The sequence below is a fragment of the Triturus cristatus genome, chromosome 2_1 (assembly GCF_964204655.1).
Source record: "Triturus cristatus chromosome 2_1, aTriCri1.1, whole genome shotgun sequence".
Lineage (NCBI taxonomy): Eukaryota > Metazoa > Chordata > Amphibia > Caudata > Salamandridae > Triturus > Triturus cristatus.
Genome location: NC_140581.1, coordinates 761,694,975 through 761,719,276, shown reverse-complemented (window position 1 = coordinate 761,719,276; position 24,302 = coordinate 761,694,975). Strand labels below are relative to the sequence as shown.

The window sequence follows — 24,302 nt, the reverse complement described above, 5'->3', positions numbered from 1 at the left end:
ATCGGTAATACCGATTCCTTAAATGCAATGTAGGAAGCACATTAAAGAGTACTTTTGAGCCTTAAGAAATCGGTAATTACCACCAACTTCAAGTTGGTGGTAATTACCGATTTCCTTTAAAAAATCACTTTTTTGTTTTTTGTTAAGTGCCGTGTGGCACACATTCATGCCCTTAGGGCATGTATGTGAGCCACATGTGCACACATGCACATTTCAGGGGTGCAACAGGGTGTCCTTTTGACACCCTGGCACCCTTGAAAGTGCTCCCGCTATTAGCGATTCGGTAATACAGAATGGCTAATAGTGAATGTCTTCACATTCGTTCCTTTGGGCCTCCAAGCCCATAGAAATGAATGGGTAGGTATTCCTTATTACCGAATCTCATTTACCAATTCGGTAATACTGATTTCTTAATAGCGAATCGGTAAAATTCGCTATTAAGAAATCGTTTTTTCAGATTTACCTACATCTGGCCCCTAGTCACTACCCCGAATGCGACGTTATCACATATTACTTTACCAGGCAGGTTGTTACAACAACTTGCTTTAGGGGGGCGTGTTGTTGGACTGGTATTGGATTTTTAAGTCCAAACCTTCCCTACTGTTGCGTAGACAGGAGTTAGAATAGTCATTTATACTATTCCAAAGTCCAGCGGCCCCTAAAGCAAGTCACTGTAACGACTTGTGAGGTAAAGTAACACGTAGTAACGTTACAGTCGAGGTAGTGACTGCGTTGTAAAGGCATGCAGGGGTAAATGCATGCGGGGTTCAGTCATACAACCATGCCATGACAGTATTTTTGTAATGGTAGCAATTGATTTCACTTTAACACAACTATTAATTCAAAATACACTGATCGTGGATGGACTCGAACATAGTTTACCAAAATCTGTTTGGCAAAAGAGTTAACTAACGTATAGATAATATCTGCATTTCCACCAGTGCTAAGAAATATAATTGCATCCCATCTACTGTGGGCTAGCATAAACTGACTACTGGCAGCATCACAATCTTGAAAAATAAGAAAAAACTAAAATCATGTCTTCGACCCCTCTCAAACTTTCAATTTCTCCTGTATATTCCTGTCATGGCGAACATTTTTTTTTATTTCAGAAACAACTCTCCAAAGCAGGGTTTTGTTTCTGAAAAATAAACCAGTAATGGCCCTGATATGGAGTACGGTATCCTCCACAAGCCCTCCATGTCTCATATCGGAATAAAATATCTGTGTTGGAAGGGCAGCCAAAAATAAGGCAAGCCTTCTGAAGCTGCAAACCCAGTGGTTGAAGGGAAAGGGTTTGCGAAGGCGGAGCAAGCTGTAAATTCCACCTCTACATGAGGCCTACAATAAAGGCCCCGGAAAATCTATCTTCCTCTAACCCGTAAGTACTGAGAGTAGAAACATTGATATCTAGTCATGGTGATAAGAACATAATAGCAGAAATGTGGCACATACTCCTCCTGGGGAAACCTATGCATATAGTTTGCACATGGCCATATTGAAATCTCCATCTCCGTATCCAAACTTGCAAGATGTCTCAAATAGATCATTCAGTACCAATTTCCTTAGTATTTTTGGTTTTGCAGTCCATCATTCGTAATGGGACAATTAACATTTTAAGTACCTGATTGCACTGAATGAAGCTAGTACTGCTGAAGCTACTCACACTGCACAGCGCATTTTGGTTACTTCACAGCACTATAGCGTTACAGAGCTTGACAACTGGATGAGGAAGGAACACTTTTTGAATTTTCTGTTCAATATGAGGCTCTGTATGAAGTTTAGTGGAAAGCGACTTAAGAGCTCAAATTCTTGATCTGACTTTCAATCAACCAGTGCTTAATTTGAGCCGGTGGTTTCCTGTGCTCAACACTGGCACTTTTCATGAGCACCGGTTAAGGACACATTTATTTATGGTAAGTACGGTGAGATTAGATTTGCCCAGAATCACAGGATGTTGCGCCAACACCGAGACTCAAACCTGGTTCCCCAGCTCTGAAGTCGGCAGCTCTGGCCATTACATCACATCCTCTCCCCATTTTTAAGGTAAGGAGTTGGTTCTATTTTAGGCAGCGCCAACTGGAGAAATGGGCTGGAGCTGCCTTCTGACGAGAGGCCCAGCATTCATATTTTTACAAATTAACCACTGGATTAAACATCAGATTACAGAACTGAGACTCCCCTCCTCCATTTAACACTTCTTATGTGTATAATTACAGGAAATACAACTTTTGACAAATAACATGCAGAACTCGCTGTTGCTACGCCAATTTCTGAATGTTTTTCCCTGGTTTTCCTCACAGAGATTTTGTTTCCTTTCAACAAAAACAACGTGTGAAAAAACATTCACTTGCAATTCCGAGTGGCCCTATAACTTTTGTTAGCAGGCCCGTCAGAGTTTCAGGGCCACTCATATTGAGGACCAAGCTGGTGGGAAAAAATCATTAGTGAGACGATCAATTCTGAGAACTAATAAAATCAAGCACATTTTGCTGCCAAAATATAAACGCAGACTTAGGCGCTGCAGTCTGAATGGAAAGAATTTATGGGATAAAACCATGATCAAACACTGCTACAAATATATTACTGGAATGTCAACTAGGGCCTCATTACGATGTCGGTCGGAAAGCAATCTGACCAACTCCTTGTTGGAATCGGTTCTGACTGACTCGGGTTCAACGAGTCCAACCGAACAATTACGATCTTTCCGAACACCGTTCGGTCAGACTCCCATTGACTTCAAAGGTAGACTGTGTTCCGACTCACAACATAGGCTCCCATTGAAACAAGCATTGGCATAGAAAATAGGTCTCGCTTTTGGGACCTTATACGTATTTAATTATGCAGCACAATATCATTGGTGCAACAACATCAACTGTTGCATGGCTAAACACTTATAAGGTCCCAAAGGCGAGACCTATTGGCTATGCCAATGCTTGTTTGTTAAAGCTTCCATTTTAAAATAGTTGGCATGTACGTGCAAGCAAGGGGTATATCAGTGAGTGAAGACCGATCCGTGAGTGAGGTAGGGTGCAGTGAGTAGTGACTGACTCAGGCAAACAGCAAAAGACCCCAGATATAACACAAATCTTCACTGTCCTGGTAAAGGCCAATTAGCAATTAACAGCGCCAACATCTCCCTGTAATGGATACAGATGTCACCGAGGTTTCTTCAAAAGGCCAACAGTGCGGGGGGCGGGGTGGGTTGTTGACTACATTATGTCAGCCTCCCTGAAGTCCTGCCTTTAAAGTTGGGTTTTCTCTCTTGAGGTGCACAGGCCCAAAGTTAAGATCTACCAGAGGCGGGAGCCCGGGGCAGCTCACGGGCTGAGGCGGGAAGGCACGGAGGCAGAAAAAGTGCTTGTCAGAGAGGGAAGTGAAAAGGGCAGGGGAGCGGGCAGAAAACGAAGCGCAGAGAAAAGAGAGTAGCAGTAAAACACGTAAAGGAAATAATAGACGAAAGGAAAAATAAAATGATGACATAAGATAGAAAGAGGTGTAGAGAAGATGAACAGTGTGAATCCCAAAGAGAGAAGAAGGTGACAGAGAACAGGCGTAATAAACACGATAAAAGAAGAGATTCGGAAGAGGGCAAATGGAGAAGGCATGAATGAAAGAACCAAAGAAAACAGACATACACAGCGAAATCAGGGGATTCTAACACTTTATATACTTCTTTATGTAAAGTAAACTCATCTAACCTGCGTTTACGCACATCAGCAAAATCCGAGCGAACCAGAAGAGTCCTTTTTTCTCTGTTTAGACTGTCATTTCAGTCAACAGGCAAAGGTTGCTGCGCCCACGTCAAAACCCGGGTTTGTGCGCGTTCATCTTCCCCAAGCACGCGCTAGCCGGTGGTAGACACTAGCCTGGAGCTTCACAGATCACCTATTCCAAGGGGTTATTTCAGTGCGTGCACGCAGTTACACAAACGCCAGGTTATGCTATTATTTTCTTATGTTGTTGCTGATTGGGCTGTGTAATTATTTGCCTTTCTAGATGATATGCGCCTGCCTGTGCTCCAATCACTGTCTTTGTCAGCAGATAAAGCATGTATTTTCGGTGCTTCGTGTTCAGAAGTCTGTGTAAGGTACTGTGCACGAGTAAGCTGCCATAAAACGTATGCCTGGGCTGTATTGCTTTGGAAATTTCTAGGTAACTGATAGGTGTTTGTGACCTGCATGGAGCTGGTTCCCTCCTTGAATCGGAGGATTCTGTTCCATGGTCTATGCTTTTGGAACCATCACTTGTCTCCGTTGTGAGGGGAGAGGCTGAGGTATATTTTCATTTTGACACGTCGAAAATTCTGCGTGTGCCGCATCAAACAGATCTCACAGCAGTTGTAAGTTAATGACTTGCCTGGGCTGTCCATCGGAAACAAACGCGCACACGTTGGGGGGGAGGGGCACCGTTTATCAGTGAATCTGCAGTTGCTCACATACTCATCATGGCTGTGAACATCCAGGACCTGATCACACTAGTATAACTTCTGCGGTGTGTTATATAATAGAGCCCGTGTTTACATTCGAGTGCTTTATGGGCTGGAGGGTATCCTCGGTTTGGACAGACATTTTTAGTGCTTATGAAAATGTGGTTGATTGGCGTTTAAATATACTTGTTTTCTTATAAGGCATGGGAAAGTGCAGGTTAGCAAAACAAAAAGCGGTCTTCAAAAAGGGACCCGGGAACATCGAGCGGGGAGATGAGCAGTGAGTGGTGAGCGTCTGAGGTGAGCGTAGTCAAATAAGAGCAAGCGTCACCCCTGGGGCCTGCCTACAAAGCCAGGAAGAGGTCGGGCTGGGGGTTTCCCTTAAAGGCATAGGCACTGCGATGAGCCTGGTGCATAGCGGGCTGACAGTAGGGAGCCAGGAATAGGTTAAAGGCGCAGAAGAGTTCCTCTTGCCAATGAGAGCTGTAAACCTAGGCAACGGGCAACGCCGCGTCTGCATGGTTGAAGGAGCTTGTTTAATCCGCATGTAAAGCACGCCAATACCTTCGTGAGTGTGCACAGTATAGAACTGCAAAGACAATTTACAACGAAATAGTGAACTGCTGCAGAGTTAAGAATTTGCGACCCTCACAATACCGCCAGCAGAGTGCAAGTAAAACAGGGGCATCAAAGGAAGCAGAGAAGATGGACGGGGACAGCTGGGCATAGCAACGTGACCCGAGCCCCTTACAATAAGAGACGCGCTCTGTGGTGGGGGAGGGGGAGGAGCGTTGAAGCGCGTGCTTGGGAGAGCAAGCGAGAGGAAAGCCAGATGGCGCCTGATCGAGCGATGCGAGAAATGCGCGTTACTGTGCGTGTAACCGCACGCTCTATGCCAGCAAAAGCTTGTGGTGTGATTTCTAATGCCAACTCACTAAATGTCTTGCCAGACCAGCGCATGTGCTGGCTCAGGCGAGACCTAAAAAAAGAGGTGGTTGCGGAAACTGTTGCACCCTGTCGCAGAAACCCCATGGCACCTGCCACACTATGCATGGTTGTAAAGAGGGGAGCCATGTGTACCCCACGTGCCCCAACTGGAGGCCTCTGGGTGAGGGGAACCTGCTACGAGCCCCCAAAGTCAGTTTCTGGCACCCGTTCCATGTCAGACAGACTGATTCGGAAAGGCTGTCCGAATCCGAAATCGTAATATGTCAGTCGGAATGCGGTACTCAGAGTTGTACAATTCGGCTCAGGCCAACTCGGAGTCTCCGAATGCAGGTCGGAACCGATTAAGAATGACCGACTGGTTACCTTCCATCGTAATCGGTTGGTCAGAAATGTTTCACAGTCGGTCGGAAACATGGGTTCAGACACGGGTTAGGAAAATCCGAACACTGTTCAGAGCCTTTCCGACTGACATCGTAATGAGGCCCTTAGTGTAATATTGTTTTTTTGCTTACATGGGATCAGCAGCAGTAAACATAAATTATCACTATCAGGACATAAAGAAGCTAACACGATTGGCTGCCACCTCTGAAGTATAGTACCACACAACCCTTGTGTAGCAATCTCTGTGATCATTTCACATGAAAAACTGAAATACATTGAGCTAGAGATAGATAGAAGTACCTGCAGTGATTATCAACTCCCTCTGCACTAGCCCCCCTATGGAATACCTGGCTTATAACACTCTTTAAGGTACAATTCTTCCCAGGCAGATCCCATCTCAGAGAAACCCGTCCTATTTACCTCCATTCACACACAGCGCTTAGTGCTTCGGTAATCCAAAGGGGCTTCCCAGAGATTTGGAAACATTTGTTTTCTAAATCTACAACAATGAACCGTTCTCCCTCGCCAATCTAGCTGTTTTACTAAAACTTTGGAGTAATTGGTATCACAGAAGTTTTAAGATTGTATTCAGCAGTGGGAAGGGGCGTGGCGCCGCGGCCAGGGTGACTGACTCCGGAATCTGGGGATCACGGTTTGATACCGGGCGGCAGATTAGCCCAGCACCATGTGACTCTGGGCAGTAGCTTGCTTAATCTTCCTGACGGCCCCCAGTGCCTAGAGACCCTTACGGGTGATTGTTTGCGCTTTACAAATGTGGATTATTATTATTATTAGCAGCACCAGTTTTTTAAATGCTCCCAATCAGGTTTCCACCCAAACAAGTAATTTAGTCCACAGAATTAGGGCCCAATTCAAAGAGCCTTTCCTGTCAGCAGTTGTGTCTTATTCCCGCCTTGAGTGTGAGATGCTCCTGAACTTCCAGCCCTGATTCACAAAGCATTTTGTACAGGTCGTTGTGTCATACTCCAGACTTGCGCATTAATTTTCTAGGGCAAAGCATGCTCACTCGTGGACATTTCATTTGCCAAGATTTCTTTGTACTTTAAGTGAGTCTTATTCCTAGACATTTATGAGTAAGTCGCATGCTACGATATCTTATGCTATATTTGGTTGTGCTATGTTCGCTTTTGTTGTGATGCGTAATATTATGTAATGTTGTGTTGTGTTGTGGTGCGGCCTATTGTAGAATGCCTGTTGTGTTGTCTTGTGCTGTGGCAGGTTATGTTATGTCACAATAAATTACATCTTATTTATGGTATGTTATGTTGTGGCATTGTATATTTTGCTATGCTATGTTAGGTTACAGTACTTTATGTTATGTTTTATTAATCTGCTTTATATAGCATCAAACACAGTGTTTATGTCACGTCGGTGCAGCGAAGGCTCCAGACATAAGGAAAGTACAGATACCCGTAGTTGTTGACAACTAAACGGAGAACATAAAGGAACGCATGACCGTAGTGCAGTTTGCAGTCCAGACCAAGGTTCGCTCTTGGACTCCATCACGGACATTGTGAAACGACAGCACTACACTGCTACATCGTACCGTTATGGTGACCGGGGGGAAAGGTTAATGACCCCTGGTCACGGTGAATTCAGACACAAGCACAGATTCATTTCAGGTGGACACATTCAAAATCTCGACATGAAGCCCTCAAGTGCGGACACGGGAGACGCTACATTTCACCTGAGTACACTTACAACAACAGGATCCGCTGGCATCCTAAATGTGATGCGATGCGAAAAGGAAACGACTTAATCGCCGTGGCCACTAAAATGCATTAAACACATACGGGTAAGCGGGACCCTTTAACCACAGTAGAAAAGGACAGTAGGGCCGCCTGGCCGCCTGACAGCGCTGCGGCGCCAAGTGTGCCCGGCAGCTGCCGGCATCATAAATCGTACCGTGTCGTTCGCTGCGGATACGGGCTCTGCAGCGGGGTGCAGGGGGCTGCAGGGGAAAGAGGAGTGAGGGTTCACGGGGTGAGTGGTCCAAACTCAGGGCCGGCTTTAGCGCTGGTAGCGCCCTGTGCGACAAAGTTTCTTGGCGCCCCCCAAAATATCCACCTCCCCCACGGATTCTCTCACTAGCACCCTTTAACAGTCTCCATAACCACACTCTCTCAGATACATTGGATTAGTTATATAGCGCCACTCATACCAGTGTAGGGTGTCAGAGCACTTTGCATCACACACATTACACAGAGATAATCATACGTGTTTTAAATCAGAGTATAGGAAATGTTTACATAAGCCAAAGGACTAAAAGTGTAGGAGTCACATGTCATCCATACTGGTAGGCAGTATAGTTTAAGAGTGCTTGGTGTGGAGAAGCACACACTCGAAAAAGAAACAGCATAGTTGGGAGTTTTCTTTAATAATAAGAATCGATTTCTAGTCAAATTAACCCTTTATGTAACATTAATCAATGTTCTAATGTATGCTTTGCAGCGTGTATGCAGTTCTGTGATGAAAGTTAATAGCTCACTGTTGAATATTAGGACTTTAAGTTATAAATTGCAAGTAACAAAAGGATGTCTCTTTTAAAAGCAGTAACCTGCTGATCTTTTCACATTATATGCACTCTGAAATCAACTTGGTACACGTTCTTTGCAGCAGGCATATTAACCCTCTGCACTAACTTCACAGAGGTCAAAACCTCAACTATACAAAACACTGATCTCTCTCCAGGAAGATAATTAATCACACGAGTTATCTTGACATTTTTGTGAGGCCTGGCAATTGCCAGAGGAAAGAAACGCTGCAGCAGGTGCTTCAAAAACATAATAAACTTGCAAACACGGCGCCCCCAGGAAGCCAGCACCCGGTGCGGTGGTACCCGGTCGCACCGCCCTAAAGCCGGCCGTGTCCAAACTGGCCACGTTCCGTCAACAAGAGGTGCGCGCGCTCTTCCGGGGCGTGGTGCAGGAGGCAGCAGAGAAAAGAGGAGTGCTCATGGGGTGAGTGGTCCAAACTGGCCACGTTCTGTCAACTAGAGGTGCGCGCGCTCTCCCGGGGCGGGGTGCAGGGGGGCAGCAGAGAAAAAGAGTAGTGCTCATGGGGTGAGTGGTCCAAACTGGCCACGTTCCGTCAACAAGAGGTGCGCGCGCTCTTCCGGGGCGGGGTGCAGGAGGCAGCAGAGAAAAGAGGAGTGCTCATGGGGTGAGTGGTCCAAACTGGCCACGTTCTGTCAACTAGAGGTGCGCGCGCTCTCCCGGGGCAGGGTGCGGGGGGCTGCAGAGAAAAGAGTAGTGTTTATGGGGTGAGTGGTCCCAAATGCCCACGTTCCGTCAACAAGAGATGCGCGCGCTCTCCCGGGGCGGGGTGCAGGGGGCTGCAGAGAAAAGAGGAGTGCTCATGGGGTGAACTGCCCACGTTCCGTCAACAAGACGTGCGCGCGCTCTCCGGGGCCCTGTCGCGCGCGGCTCTCTCTCGCAGAGGTACCGCACTGCAAGCTGCACGCGATGTACTGAAGATGCCTCCTCATACAGAAGCCGCGCCCCTGTCTGTCTGTTCCCTAGAAGCGCCCATGATTCCACCTCCTCCCTAAAGCCACAGAAGCGAAAATACAGCCCACCTGATAGACTTCAGACTGTGGCAAGAGCGGTGAAGACCCATAGTCACACCTTTAGGGTCAGCGTTTCTCTATCACACTAAATTGTCCAAGCCTCAAGCCGCCTTGTCTCACTGACCCCTACAGATGAGCGTGCACCAGCAAAGGCCCGAGGGTCAAGAGAAGTCCTTCAGAATGTGGTTAAATGAGATGCGAAGAATAGTACTTTGAGAAACCGGCGGAAGCGCAGTGCTCCTAAAATGTGGACGGTGGATTTGTGAAGAGTGCAGCAAGTGAAAGGAACAGTGACACTATCTGGGTTAACAGCGACTGGAGAATTTGCCAGGTGCTTATATTACTAGGTTGTAGTAATCTGTACAATAAGCTTTCTCCACGTTCAATATCAATGCAGTGTTATTCCAACCATCCAACCGTAGACCCATGGCACGTTGAAGATTTGATAGCAGGACCAACAGAGGAACTGTATAACAGCGGGAAATGGTACAAGTGACAATGTTACATCCATACCAAGATCTGTGCTGAAGGCAATACCAAGACCTTACCAGAGGCCAGTTGAGTTCAAAGGGTGAAAGAGCGCTCCGTGTGCTTTCCATCAGAGCGTTGTCAGGTGCTGGGCTCAACTTAAGGCTGGGCGTCCCCGAACCCTGGATCTATCCGGCACCTCCACAGTAGCCCAGAAGGGCTTTCCACAAGTCAAGTGGAGGGTGGAGCACAAAGGGTTGAGGCAGGACATCAGAATCCAGCGTGGCGTGCAGAGTGGCATGCAAGATGTCAAACCAGGCTTCTTCACTGTAGAACACCATGGATTCCAAGAGAGTGGTCAATCCATTGGAGGATGTTTGAGGCGCCCAGTCCAAAAGTGAGGTAGAGTCTTTCCCTGTGATGTCGGCTCCTGATGGATGAATATATACAGCAGGCATCACAAGAAGATGAGTCACACACATTTCGTTCACTGATTTTTCATATTGATCTTAGGTCCTCTGCAATTTTTGTCCCTGGTGTATGCTGTGTCCAGCAGTTTGGTTCATTTTCTTTTGGATTATACTCCTAGCAGACATCCACGGCAGCTTCAACACCCAGACAGCCCCAACTGACAGCAACACAACAGACTCTCCGCACACCATCGACCATGACCCCCTGCTAGCCTGGGCCAGTGTGAGCACCGATGACATCATCAAGACCATGAGCACGATCCACTCCGGCTCCACGTCAGACCCATTTGCGCACCACATCTTCAACAAAGCCAGCAGCTCCATCGCACCCCACCTGCACAACGTCATCAATCTCTCCCTCGAGACCGCGACCTTCCCAGAGAGCTGGAAACACGCCGAGATCAACGCCCTACTCAAAAAACCCAAGGCAGACCCAAGAGACCTCAAGAATTTCCAGCCCATCTCTCTGCTCCCGTTCCCGGCGAAGGTCATCGAGAAGATCGTCCACAGGCAGCTAACCCGATACCTCAAAGAAAACAGAATCCTGGACCCTTCCCAGTCAGGGTTCCGCAGCAACCACAGCACCGAGACCGCCCTTATCGCCGCTACCGATGACATCAGGACCCTGCTGGACAACGGTGAGACCGCAGCCCTCATCCTCCTGGACCTCTCCGCCGCCTTTGATACCGTCTGCCACCACACACTACGCGCACTCCTCCACACCGTAGGGATCAGAGACAAGGCTCTGGAATGGACCACCTCCTTCCTCTCCCGTAGAACCCAGAGCGTCCGCCTCCCCCATTCCGATCCGGAGCCTCCGAGATCATCTGCAGCGTACCCCAGGGATCTTCCCTCAGCCCGACACTGTTCAACATTTATATGGCCCTGCTCGCACACGTCGCCCGACAGCACGACCTCAACATAATCTCCTACGCCGACGACACTCAACTGATCCTCTCCCTCCCCAAGGACCCCATCACTGCCAAAGCCAACTTCCACGAAGGAATGAAGGCCGTCGCCGACTGGATGAAGATCAGCCGACTGAAGCTGAACACAGACAAAACGGAGGTCCTCATCCTCGGCTCCAACCCTCCAATCTGGGACGACTCCTGGTGGCCGACGGCACTGGGGGCAGCCCCGACACCCACCGACCACGCACGCAACTTGGGAATCATCCTCGACTCAATGCTCTCCATGATCAAGCAAGTCAACGCCGTCTCCTCCTCTTGCTTCAACACCCACCGCATGCGCCGCAAGATCTACAGGTGGATCCCAACAGGTACAAGAAGAACAGTCACCCAGGCCCTCGTCAGCAGCAGACTCGACTATGGAAACGCCCTATACGCGGGAGCCCCGACCAAGCTCATCAAATGACTGCAACGCATCCAAAACGCCTCAGCTCGACTGATCCTCGACATACCACGCCACAGCCACATCACCCCACATCTGAGAAACCTGCACTGGCTCCCCGTCAACAAGAGGATATCCTTCAAGCTCCTCATCCACGCACACAAGGCACTCCACAAGACCGGCCCAGCCTACCTCAACAGACAACTCTCCTTCTACATTCCAAACTGCCAGCTCCACTCCGCCGCCCTCACACTCGCCACCGTCCTGCGCATTCGAAGAACAACCACGGACGGGAGATCCTTCTCCCACCTCACCGCCAAGACCTGGAACACCCTCCCACTGAGCCTATGACAGACCCAAGACCTGCTGACCTTCAGGAGACTATTCAAGACCTGGCTGTTAGTTCAGTAGCGCCCCCCCCCCCCCAGCGCCTTGAGACCTTCGCAGGTATGTAGTGCACTCTACAAATGATTGATTGATTGATTGATTGATGGTTTTGCTTGGCTCTTTATCCTTCCTGATGTCAAGAAGAGTTTGGTGCCTGGCTAAGGACTTCAGTGTTGTCTTCATCTTCAATCAACAACTACAGGATTGCCAAATTAGTTTTTTTTTGCCCTTTGTCATTTTAGGCTCCTAACTGGGGCCCTCTTAGGAGACACTTGACACTTTACACATATATTATTCTGTGCAGGCTGACACATGTCTACTGTGGGGGAGGGGGGGACTTTCCCTGAGCTTCCAAGAAAAGGACTCTACAGGCATTCTCAGTGTCCATTTCTTGACAACCACACTGGCAAACACTGTCACACTGCAGGAATGGGGCTGCAGAGAGGTGTTCAGTATTCAACGCGATGACAACATGTGCCCACTCGTCCGCACAGTCCTTATTTCTCCAGTTCTACCTTTTGGAAAAACATCTGTTTGTAATCAGAAAACTACCTAAGCCACTTGAGGTTTGTACCTTGACACCAGTAGTGGCTGGCATGGAATGAGGACGGAGGGGTGAGGAGGAGGAAGGGGTGGCAGGGGGGGACAAAATAAAAGTAAAAATAAAATAAACTTAACTCTTTTGCCGGCTGCTTCTCACCTCCACTTCTCTGGTGAGCACCGGAACCAGGAAGCAGTCAGGCTCCCCATAGCCAATCACAATGCTGCACTGCAGCATTGTGATTGGTCTGAGCGCCATGGATCGGTGCTCAGATGGGGACTGGGAGCCTAGGAATGTTCCCCACCAGGCTGTGTAATGCAGCCTGGTGGGGAACATGCAAAGTGCGCATGACGGTTTGGCCGGGCGAAGATGGGCCGCCATCAGTCATGCGCACTTGGAGTGTGCAAACCACTCGTCCCCCTGTGCCTCCAGCCCCGCCCCGCCCCAACCAGGCCCGGACCTGCGAAAAATAAAATAGTTAGTTTCATGTTATTTTTCCTGCTTAAAGAGCAGTGGGTCGACGCTCCTGCTTGACACTTGATGTAATCCCCTTCCCCTACCCGGGAGTAGGGCTCGGTCCTGACTCTATGACAAATAAAGCCACACGGACTTTCAAGACGATGACGGCCTTTAATGGAGTCAGAGGCCTGGCATTTGGGACGTAAGCAGCCACCGCGGTGTCTGTGGCACAGGAGTGCACAGAGCTTTCAAGGGAAGGACGCCGCCTCCTATTACATTTGGATTTCCTTTTCGGCCTTTTGTGCTCGCCGGATCCGCTCGCTACCCTGCGAGCTTTCCAGCCTGTGGCAAGACTCCTTTCTCCCCTCATTGTTGTGCGTGAAAGAGAGGGATTTTTACTCGGGGCTGGGCTCTTTTCTCTCGGGAAAGCCTTCTGACCCGTGAGGCGCGCAGACAATGGCGAGGCTGGCTTATGTTTCGGTCCCTTTGAAGGGTTTGAGTCGGCTTGCTTTGGCATGCGATCGGATGTAAAATAAATAAAAGCTTCACATTTCGAAACATATGCTTTGAAGGACACTTTATACTTCATATTTCGGTGGAGAATGGAGATAGAACTCTGTAAACATTTTACCTCGTAGTCGATTAACAGAGTCCAGGAATACCAATATATCACGTGGGAGGAATAACATTTCAGCCATGATGCTAAACTCAAGATAAGGAGGACAAGTTTTGAATTTGTGCTCACTGAGACGTTTTACACGTGTGTACTCTGACCAATGTTCACTTGTGCCCCTTTTCAAGCGTGCCACCCTCGAGGACTGGCACCGCATCAATGCCATTCATGCTTTATGACCAGAGAGGCTGATGCAAGGCTCATGACTCACGCGAGGTCTTTGTGCTCTGCTTCCCTGGCACTCCGCGCGCGCGCGCACTCACATCTCTGGTAGCCTTGGTTTCGGGAGCTATGGCTCTCCTCAGGAGCGAGGGCGGGCCTCTACTAACGAGGGTCAGGGGTTCGAGCCTGGCGGGTGGATGAATCTCGAGTGGCACAGCCCCCCGTGATCAGTTAAAAACATTAACCAAGTGATTTCTTCTCGGACTCCAGGCCGAAAAAACAGCTACACAAACGCTCCCCGAGGAACATGGCCGCACTTTGCTTCTCAGGAGCCCTCCAGAGCTGTGTTCCATTGGAAGGCTGACAAGTGAAGGGTTGAGTGTAGAAGAGCATAGGTATTTTTTGACTTTGTTATTGCAGTTTTATATAGCCCGAACTTGATCCGAAGGTATTGAAGCCCTTTACATGAGCACCAGTTACATTACACAAAGACACATTCATGTTTTGGTAAGCACGGAGGAGATTAAGTGATTTGCTCAGAATCACAGGATGTTGAGCCAGCGCTGGGACTCAAACCTGGTTCCCCAGCTCTAAAGTTGGCAGCCCTGGCCGTTAGTCCACATCATCTTCCCTTTCAAATAAAATGCAGTGTTTTTCCCTAGTCTTTTAAGACGCCATAACACACTAAAACACTAGAAGTATGAGCCGGTGCTTGAAATGGGCAGGTACTGCCCAGTACTGCGTACCTGCACTTCTTTAATTTTAAATGGGGAGTACCTCAACTTTTCATCTGATCTGCAATACATTTAAAGGGAGAGAACCGGCACTTCTCAAGAGCAAATAGTTACTCTGAATAGATAGTACCAGCACACTTGTATTTCCATTTACGGCATTGGGCATGATAAGTGAAACTACTAGATACAAAATCTTCTATGTAAATTACATTTAATGTTCGAAATTTGAAGGAGTCCAATTTCACAAACTAAGATTGACAAACAGAAAGACTAGAACCAGTTAAGAGCCCTTACAATTATTCCATTCAGGTTGACAGAATAAAGCCTCATTGCCCGCTGCCTAGGGCCAAACTGGTTATTAAAGGCCCTGAACCCGAGTTATAGGAACGATCCGGCAGGGCTTATAACGAGGGAGAGAGCCTTTAACAATCAGTATAGCCAGGGGCATAAGGACCATAAGGCTATTAGAACATTCCACCCACTAAGGGTAGAATGTTCTACATTAAAAAGAGAGAAAACTAAAGACAAACATTGGGATGTTGGGGCTCCGGGCTGCTACCAGCCATTAAAAGCCCAGAGCTACTCCATTGTCTTCAATGGAGCTCTCAACATTCCAATGTTCTAATATCCATTAGAAAATTGGAATGTGGAGCACTCCATTGAATACAATGGAGTGCTCTGAGCTTCTAGCAACATTCCAATGTTGTTTTCACAAAGGCCTCTCAGAGCCTGAAGGGATTTAAACCCCCTCGAACTCCGAGAGGCCTTTGTTTTAGTTGTTAGAACATTCTGCCCTCTAGTGGCAGAATGTTCTAATAACCTTGGCTTAAAGCCCTCCGTAGCTGGGCTACACCGGCTAGTAAAGTCCCGCTCCCTGGTTAAAGTTCCTCGCCTTCGGCCTTTAACACTGGAGCGGGCCTTTAATAGCCGGTATAGCACGCTACAGCGGGCTATAAGGCTATATTAGAACACTGGAATGTGGAGCACTCCATTGAATACAATGGAGTGCTCCGAGCATTTACGGGCCGGTAAAAGCCTGCAAAGCAAAGTTCCAATGTTGTTTTACAAAGGCCTCTCGGAGCTCGAGGGGATTTAAACATCCTCGGGCTCCGAGAGGCCTTTGTTTTATTTGTTAGAACATTCTGCCCTCTAGTGGCAGACTGTTCTAATAGCCTTATAGCCCTTCGCAGCTGGGCTATACCAGCTATTAAAGTCCCGCTCCCTTGTTAAAGGCCCTCGCTTAATGCTGGAGCAGGCCTTTAATAGGTGGTATAGCTCGCTACAGCGGGCTATGAGGCTATAGTAAAGAGTTGTGATTAATCTTGTTGAATGATGCAGAAAGATCAAGTAAAACCAGTGGGTACGCACATTCTTCATCTAAAACTCTTAGTGTATCAGCTACTACTTGGAAGGATGCTGCAGTTCAGTAGATTGTTGGAGATGTGGACTAGGGGCTGAGTAATGAGAGTCTTCTGAATAATGTTTCCTAGAAATAGGATTTGGACGCCTGAAGCTTTATAGGCTATTAAGCCCACAGTTAGGTCATTCGAGGAGTGTGGGGTGATCCGACCACATTAAAGTGTTGGGCTAAATATGCCCTCTTTGACTGAGGAGTTGAGTATAGGAGAGATATTTCCTGTAGACACGTTTTACTAGGGTGGTGAGGATAAAACTGCTGATGTTTGAAGATGGTTTAGTGCACAAGGGTTGGAGAGTTAAGCTGTCTAAAGGACTGACGTTCAGTGATGTTTCTTTCCGGCTGTTACACAGTGATTTTTGGGCATTCTGAAACATAGGGATGCTTTCACAGAAAAGTCAAGCACATAACAGGATGAGACAGCCGCCACAGACAACTAGAAGCTTCACCACTACATCAGCATATGCCAGACAAACTCATCAGGTAAGTGGTATTAAGTGAAGATAAAAATGCATTCCCTTGATCAAGAGAACATTAGATTGATTTTAGCAAGAATTCCCTTCCTAGAATCTAGCCATAATCCAATGGGTGTTATCATGCAAATACCCACCAGGGCACGGTTCAACTGCAATCTGCTATCCGCGAAAACCGGAAACGAGCGCACAGAACCGATGCATGACTTTGAAAAATATAAGGACATTATAATAATACATGTTCATAAAGATTACACTTCTCTCTGATCGTCATGCATCTACCTTCCTAGCAGTGAAGGACAGGGGTTGGTTGATACATAGCAGATTTGAACACTAACTTTTTATTTGCCTCGACGACACTCAAAAGTAGCGGATTTTGTTTTGCAAGTCTTTGTAGAATCATGTAAATGTAAATGTTTTCTTGCAGTACCTTTTGCCACAGTATTAGGGTTAAAGTGCAATAAAAGCACCTTACTTAGTAGAAAACACAGATTACTGTTTACGCACGGGTCAGACTTACGAGTTGGCAGGGATTTAACACATCCGATAAATAGGGGAAAACTTGCCGAAATTCAACAGGGGGAAAACCATACAGTATTTTATAGCATCGTGCGGATTTTGTTGTGATGAACAGAGAAATCGGAATATCATGTCCCACAAACTCGTAATAGGTGCAATAAATAGCACATATACTCGCAATCAGGGCCAAGGCCTTCCCTTTCACTATCCTTAGACCCCCCCCCACCCCCACCCATTGATGGGGACCATGACTGACCATGCCTACAGAGAACTAAACTGCAACGCCATCATAACATCGTAAATGCGAAAACGTGATTCATTTGTATATGAAGAACATTAAGGAGACAGCAACAAAAGAAAATATAGAAAAAAGTGCCGATTTTATCCAATAGAAAAGGTTCATGCAAACCCCTAAACATCCTTGATAAACGTTAGACAATTCTATTCGTCTTTCTTTTTGTTGTCCCAAGGCCACTGTCTGCTCCCTGACACAATGGGCGTGTTTTCATATAAAAATCCTTGTTCAGCCCATTAATTTCTCTAAAACTCATATGTGTGTCTCCTAGCTGAACTTTCACGCACAATGTATTAATATATAATTTCAGTAGAGTCCACATAATCAGAGATAGGAAGAGTAAGTGATTATTTTGTAAAACTTAATGGGTGGAGCACTAAAAGGGATACACCACCAGAAGAGGAAGAATGCCTGCTTTAATACAGAGGACATAAGAAAAAGGCCTGGGGAACGAAGCAAGCGCCTCGGTGTCTGAAAAATGAAACAGCGACAGCTGGTGTTATTAGCACGCGATATACTCTGTGCGACGGGGATTTCCACAGAACGCCTTCACCTGCCAGAGTCTGGGAATGTGCGGAGGGGTCCTAAAGAGAAGCTGCTATTGGTCTGTGAGAGGAAGGGCGTGAACATGTGGCCGACTTAGGAACCAGAGAGGGGTGTGCTTCCAGAATAAACTCTTGACTTCTCTAAATGACCAAACAGCAAGTCAAGCGATGACATAAAGTGCCTCGAAATGAGCTCCGCTTTAAAAGTGCTCATAGCTGGTAATAAGCCGCGCTGCCCCAAGTTTTGCTTCTTCCGCGTTGGGTGTCCTCCTGACGGATGGCACCACTTGACACCCTTCTTTGGCACTGGTATTCTGCTGCCCTTTGTTTCACATTAGTGCTGATGACGTGTCCCCTGATGAGATTCTGTACCATCCACCACATGTAGGCATGGAGCTAGCCTCTTCCCTACATGATACCTGGTAAGGACTCAAGCCTGCCATCTACCACTCATGACCCCTAAGCGCATCAGGAAACCAGAGGCCCAGCATCCCGCGATCCTCACCAACCAAGAGGAGGATACCCTGCAAAAGCAACCAAACAGGGGTTGTTTGGTAGGTGTTAGCCTGACTCTTGCAAATAAATCTTTGATGAGTAAAGAGGAGTTAAGGTTTGTGTAACAAAAATAAAACACAAATTATTTTCATAAGAAGGTGGAGATTCTGAAGATGCTCTGACCGATGAAAGTACTTCAAAATGGCCGTAAAATCCTGGCTGCCACCTCAGAAGATGGCTGTCTGTAGCCTAAATTCTACTACCACTATTGGTTAGTTCCTTCGCTCACTCACTTGGTCACCGTCCTCCTCCCGTCCCACCCTTTATTTATTACGTCACTTTCATCTGCTTAGTTCTCTATTCGTTGAACATCCTGCGCTTAATGTACTTTTCTCGTTGGAAGATCCTACAATAACCGTGCACAGGGTCATTCAATGCACATTATTTATATTGCAAGATGCTGTGCTTTGACGGGAGGACATTGGGGATACGGTTACCGAGTCCACAATACCCAGGATTCACTGACTCATCATCATCAGTCGCAGATGTTAACATGACAAACATGAGCACTCACAGGACAACACGTGCTTACACTAACATCCACATTCCAAACTATGGGTACTTCCTTGTCAATGAAAGATAATTATTATAAAGATCGGAATATGCCACTCAAATAAAAAGGCCCTATTAGGTAGACTCAATATGACCTTTACAGTCCACTGGTTTAAAATCACGCGCATCCACAGACAATCCCATTGTTGAATCTGAACAATATGGAGATGTTGAAGCCTGGATTCTATGTGTTGAAGAATTTTAAGAAAAAGAAGACACATTTTACAACGTCACTTGAATATTCCAATACCTATTTATAAAAGTGAGAATCGCAACTATTTGTGGAACACAGTAGGATAATGTCAAATGGACTTGTTTTTTAATAATTTTACATAAGTACTACAAGTACCACACACGGTTTAACTGAAATGACGCATGCGTCTGTGCTAAAATTGTGTACTCGGGCAGAGAGGGGACTCCAAGAATCCATAAAATGGGAGCATAGTTTGTTCCATCATTCCCCGTGACATCACACTGTAGAGCCACCTGGTCTTGGATGAGGTTTGTCATAGAAGGCTCTTCACATAAATAAATAACTGGCTATGCTGCATTCTTCACCTATAGCAGTGGGTTGCTTTCCAAACAATGCTGACCAAGTAAAATAAATCTTTCATTTTCAACATAGCCCATCACAGGCGAGGTTTCAGTGCCATTGGCAGAGCTGGACCTCCTGAGAACGACAAAACCTGCCTCCACAATACTGTAAGACATTTTCTGTATCAATAGCACTGAAGGCTGCCTTAGTCTTAAAGATAAGGGGTGAGGGCAGCAGTGAGCGGCCATGGCCAGGCCCTGTGGCGCAGATTAGTATTAGCCTGTGCAGTGCGTGAGACAACAAATCCGTTGCTGAGGCGACGAGATGCTTTCTTGTAAGCAAACTGCAGTTGCTCTCTCTGTCCAAAACCAGTTCGATAGAGCAGAATGCAGCTTCATGCCTGGAATTTGACCAGCATAGTGGAAATCCAATAGTCACATGTACCTGTTGGCAAGATTAAGTATACTGTCTCAATACTAAGTCCATAATATTGGTGTGTGTTGCTGTTCGAAGAGCACATCAATTCATATTCTCGAAGGCTCGCCGATAGCTTTCGTCCCTCCAAATGATCCTGACCCTGTGTGATAAATGAGATGAGGTACTGCGCTGCAAAGGAGGCTCTCAACATATCTTCTCTCCAGTCGAATGGGATTAATCTGTCCCTCCTCCCCTCTCCATACATCTTCACAAGACCAATTCAGCCGACACACATGTCGGCCACAGCCTGCTGGAATAAGCTCTCCTTAAATTTCATATCTGGGAACTCTTCTCCCAGACGTCAAGGCTTGTCGGCTCTAGCACCATCTTCAGTTCTATCGCTATCTCAACCGATATACTGTCAGCCGTCATCGAAATGTGCGCAAGTGACCCTTACTAATGCTCACAGTGCACGTCACCTCATCGTGCTTCCACTGATGAGTACCTATCTTAATGGACGAAATTCTTGGAGTGGGACTCGAACCCAAGCTCCCTTCCATTCAAATATCACTGCGCTGGGAAAGAATATTGACTTCCGACTCATTACGCTGAGAAGGGCTCAATCACTACTACATTTTAAACAAAAAATCTAACAAAAAAGAGACCAGGTTCTGTCTCGGCAGCACTATTTCAACCAAGTGTACACTGGCGTCCAAAGGGAACACAACCAGTCAGTCAGTTCTTTTACTCTAGCCGTAAACAAACCTCACTGGCTCCCAACGGAACAGCAGATACAATTAGAAGTTATGTGTACTATATTCAAGGTCTTCGGTGAGAAAGTGCCCAATACCTGACATCTATGACCTCCACTACACCCTCCCCGTCAGAGGGAAAAATCGGGCAATGTAAAGTTGCAATCCCAAAAACAAGAAAACCAGCAAAGAACCATCAGAGCACAGGGAGGCCACCTTTGAACCGCGTTGGACCCTCGTCAGTCGCACTTTCCGTATGCAGGCCACTGCTGGTGGCAGATCCGGCTTTTACAGGTAGCCATTGATTGACAAAATGGAAGTGTTAGTTTTCTCTTAACGCAAAGTTTAGTGCTCTTGAACCCAGAATGCGACTCAAAGAATAGGATGGCACATTGGCCCTTAAATGTAAATATTTCCCGTGGCTTTGACAGATTTTGTTGCTGATGATGATTGGCCATCCTGCTCTGTGCACTGCCGCCATTGATAATACTACACGTGCGAGTCTTGGAAATCAGATCCTTTAAAAAGGCGGGAACAGCTTCAGTGGTTAATCACACAAAATGGAGCCGATTCCAAAGACGAGGTCGCGATAAAATGATGCACCATAGATCTGTCACTTTATCTGTTTTGCTGACAATTTTTAGAAAAGAAAACAGCAGCTGCCTTTAGACTGTCCTGCTTAGCAACCTTTCACTGTACACTGCAGTCTTCTCTTGGCAGTTAAAGACTGCCTTTATGTCTAGTCAGAAAGTGGCTCTCGCGTCCACCCCTACGCCGGATACTTTTTGATTTCTTTCCATGTTGGACCTGCTAGACTCCCTGCACAGACGCGGGGAGGTGACCGGGTACATAAATGCGATGCAAAAGAGCTGCTCAGTCTAAAAATCATGAATACAATCCATACAGCAGTGTTCGCGGTTCTCCGCCAGCAGGCTGATGATAGATCGAATACTCAGCAGCAGCCCAATCAAATGAAAGTCCCATCCCATTGACTTTCTGTCTGCTGGGGGCCTGGCAGGACCCCAAATCCTGTGTGGCAAACACCGATTCAGCAGCAAGTGAGCGAAACATTCTGCTTTTCAATTCCCCAGGAGTCGCCCCCCTCCACATCCAAAGCACAATATTCCAACGCAATAGGTTTTAGCCGTGGAGGTAACAGCAATGGTGAGAAGACGTGATATTGAAGTTCTGCATGATGGCTCAGCAGCGTGTCTGCATGACATGAGGGATCGGTCCTTGCTATCCAAGGCCAAGAAGCCTTCATTCAAAGCCTCAATAGTGTGTGAATTGCAAGAAGAACTATCCGCTTGTGCTCGGTTGAGGAAAAATAAGAGGTTTCAGGGCAATACGCTAAGTCTGGAGATTGTATGTGGAAAGCAGTCAAAGAAAACTAAGATCACGGAAAAGGAGTAACAAACCACCGACTGGTGTTCAAACAATACATCGGTGGCACCAACAAGAAATACACCTTCAGTCATACACTGTGGTATACACTCATTATCACAGACACATAACAGCAGGTGTCAGTGGAACCACCCCTGGGGGAGGGGTGTCTCAGGTCAGACGGCACTGCTGTCATGGATTGTACACTGGGTTCGGGTGGCTGACTTACTATACTCTTCCATCCACTCCCCTTGAGAAGCCTTGACAATTGAGGCTCTCTGCCATTGAAGATATCTGGACTACCTAGGCTTCGATGGCAAAGGTGTTAAGATGATTCTAAGAGTAAAAACTTACCTAAACAAAGGGCTTTAAGGGTAGGGTCCCTCTGGGTCTGTGACCTGGCAGTAGTTAACAAGCATTGGCAGTGCCAACAGGTTTTGCCTATGTAAGTTTTATTGCCTTTGTCAATGTTTGTTTTATATGGTACCCAGCAGCGCAAGCTGCTGTGCTACGTGGCTTAAAGTAATCAATAAAAGCAGTATGATGCAGCCATCATCGACCATGCATGGTGCCTTTTTTTCCTATTTTAGCCTGTGCTGCTGTGCAATATGTGTAAAAACAGTGCGGTGGGTATCGGGGGGGGGGCAAGTAACTTGAGGGAGGAGGGCGGGTTGGGGAACAAACAACGGATCACGGGAGGAGGACAAGGGTGGGGGAACAACACCGGACAGTGGGAGGAGGTTGAGCAATGGACAGCGGGAGGAGGGTGGGAACAAACAAGAGACAGCAGGAGGTGTGGGGGCAAAAACAACATCAGGTGGAGGAAAGCAACATGAAGGAGAGGGCAGTAACAGCAGGAGGGAGAAGTTTGGGAGGTGCGGAAAAGGGACTGCATACATTTGCACTCTACAAGAGTGCATGTAAGAAAGTAAAAAAAGAGAGCACCTTCAGGAGCATGCGGCCAGTGGAAGGACACTGGCCACAGACAGGAGGCTGTACTTGACCAATGCTCCACAGGAGGAACACACACGAAGCCCCAGAAGGAAGCTGAGGCGAGGAGGAGGCTCTGACCAATGAGAAGCAAGGAAATGAGAGTGACGTCACAGCCAACCAATGGTAAGTAAGGGACGGACTCTAAGCTTGTTTTAAGCTTTTTTGTTTACAAGTGACTTTGCAAGCACAACTAAACACGGACATTGAAACGGGTCCCTGTCGGGCTCTATGTTCATGTCCTCAACCTTTTTCCCATCAAAAACACTGATCGATTTCTGAACAACGAATGTAAGAAACATTATGGTAATCCACATTAGCGTTTTAGTTCCCATTTACATTTGACATGTTTTACTTACTTTTGCATTCCTTAAGAGTGTTAGCTATTTCCAGGATGTTGGGTTTCCGTACATTTTTCATGCAGCATACTACTATCCGATAGCGGATACACTGAATCGATTTGCCTCCAACTATTTATAACGGGCCACGATTGAGAGCTCGAGTGTTAAGGCTTAAGGCAGTGAGAGTTTTTCGCAGTGCCTGTCGGTAGGTGAAAAAGATGTTCAGGATACAAGGTCACTCTGTCCTTGGCCTCTCGGCAAAGTGTACAGAACAATGTTCTTATATTCCAGTTGCAATTGTCATTCTGTGCAAATGCGTGTGAAGGAGGTACACAGTTGTCAAAACTTTGACAAGGCAAAAGAGAAAGAAATGCAGTGATTACAGTTTAGTGGGTGTGTTGTGTGTTTGGGTGGTGAAATGAAGGAGAGTGAAAAGAGGGTGCTGAATGGAAAAGAGATGCAGTGTAAGATAGGACATGGAGATGTGGGGAGCAAACGTGTGTGACTCAGAGTGAACCTAGCAGGAGTGAGTGAGATACTTTGAAGACCACTACCCCTTCCACAGCCTCACAATTTCAGAATTGAAACATTTTCAATATTATTTACAAGAAACTGATTGTTGTAACTCACTTATCTTAAACAGCTAACACCCATTGACAAAGCCATTAGTAGTGGGTGGTTTTAGATGTGTCATGTGTTGTGTTATATTTCTGGATGTAATAACAAAGCTCAGAGGAACCAACATACTGGTTGCGGGCACACTATGGGAATCACAGAAGTGTACTTAATGTGTGGAAGCCACGCCCCCTAATTAGATTGGGCACACCCACTTTTTCGTTCTATTTAAAACCCTACCTAAGCACATTTTATGAATAACTTAAAGCGCTGAGATGCCAAAAAACTCAGCATTCAGTGCTTTACAAAAAAACCTTTAATA

General features: G+C 46.8%; 1 protein-coding gene across 1 annotated transcript in view; it reads right to left on the bottom strand.

Moving 5' to 3' along the window:
* Positions 1-24,302, bottom strand: part of MEGF10 (multiple EGF like domains 10) — a 279,766-nt gene that overhangs the window by 142,227 nt on the left and 113,237 nt on the right. The window lies entirely within an intron of this gene.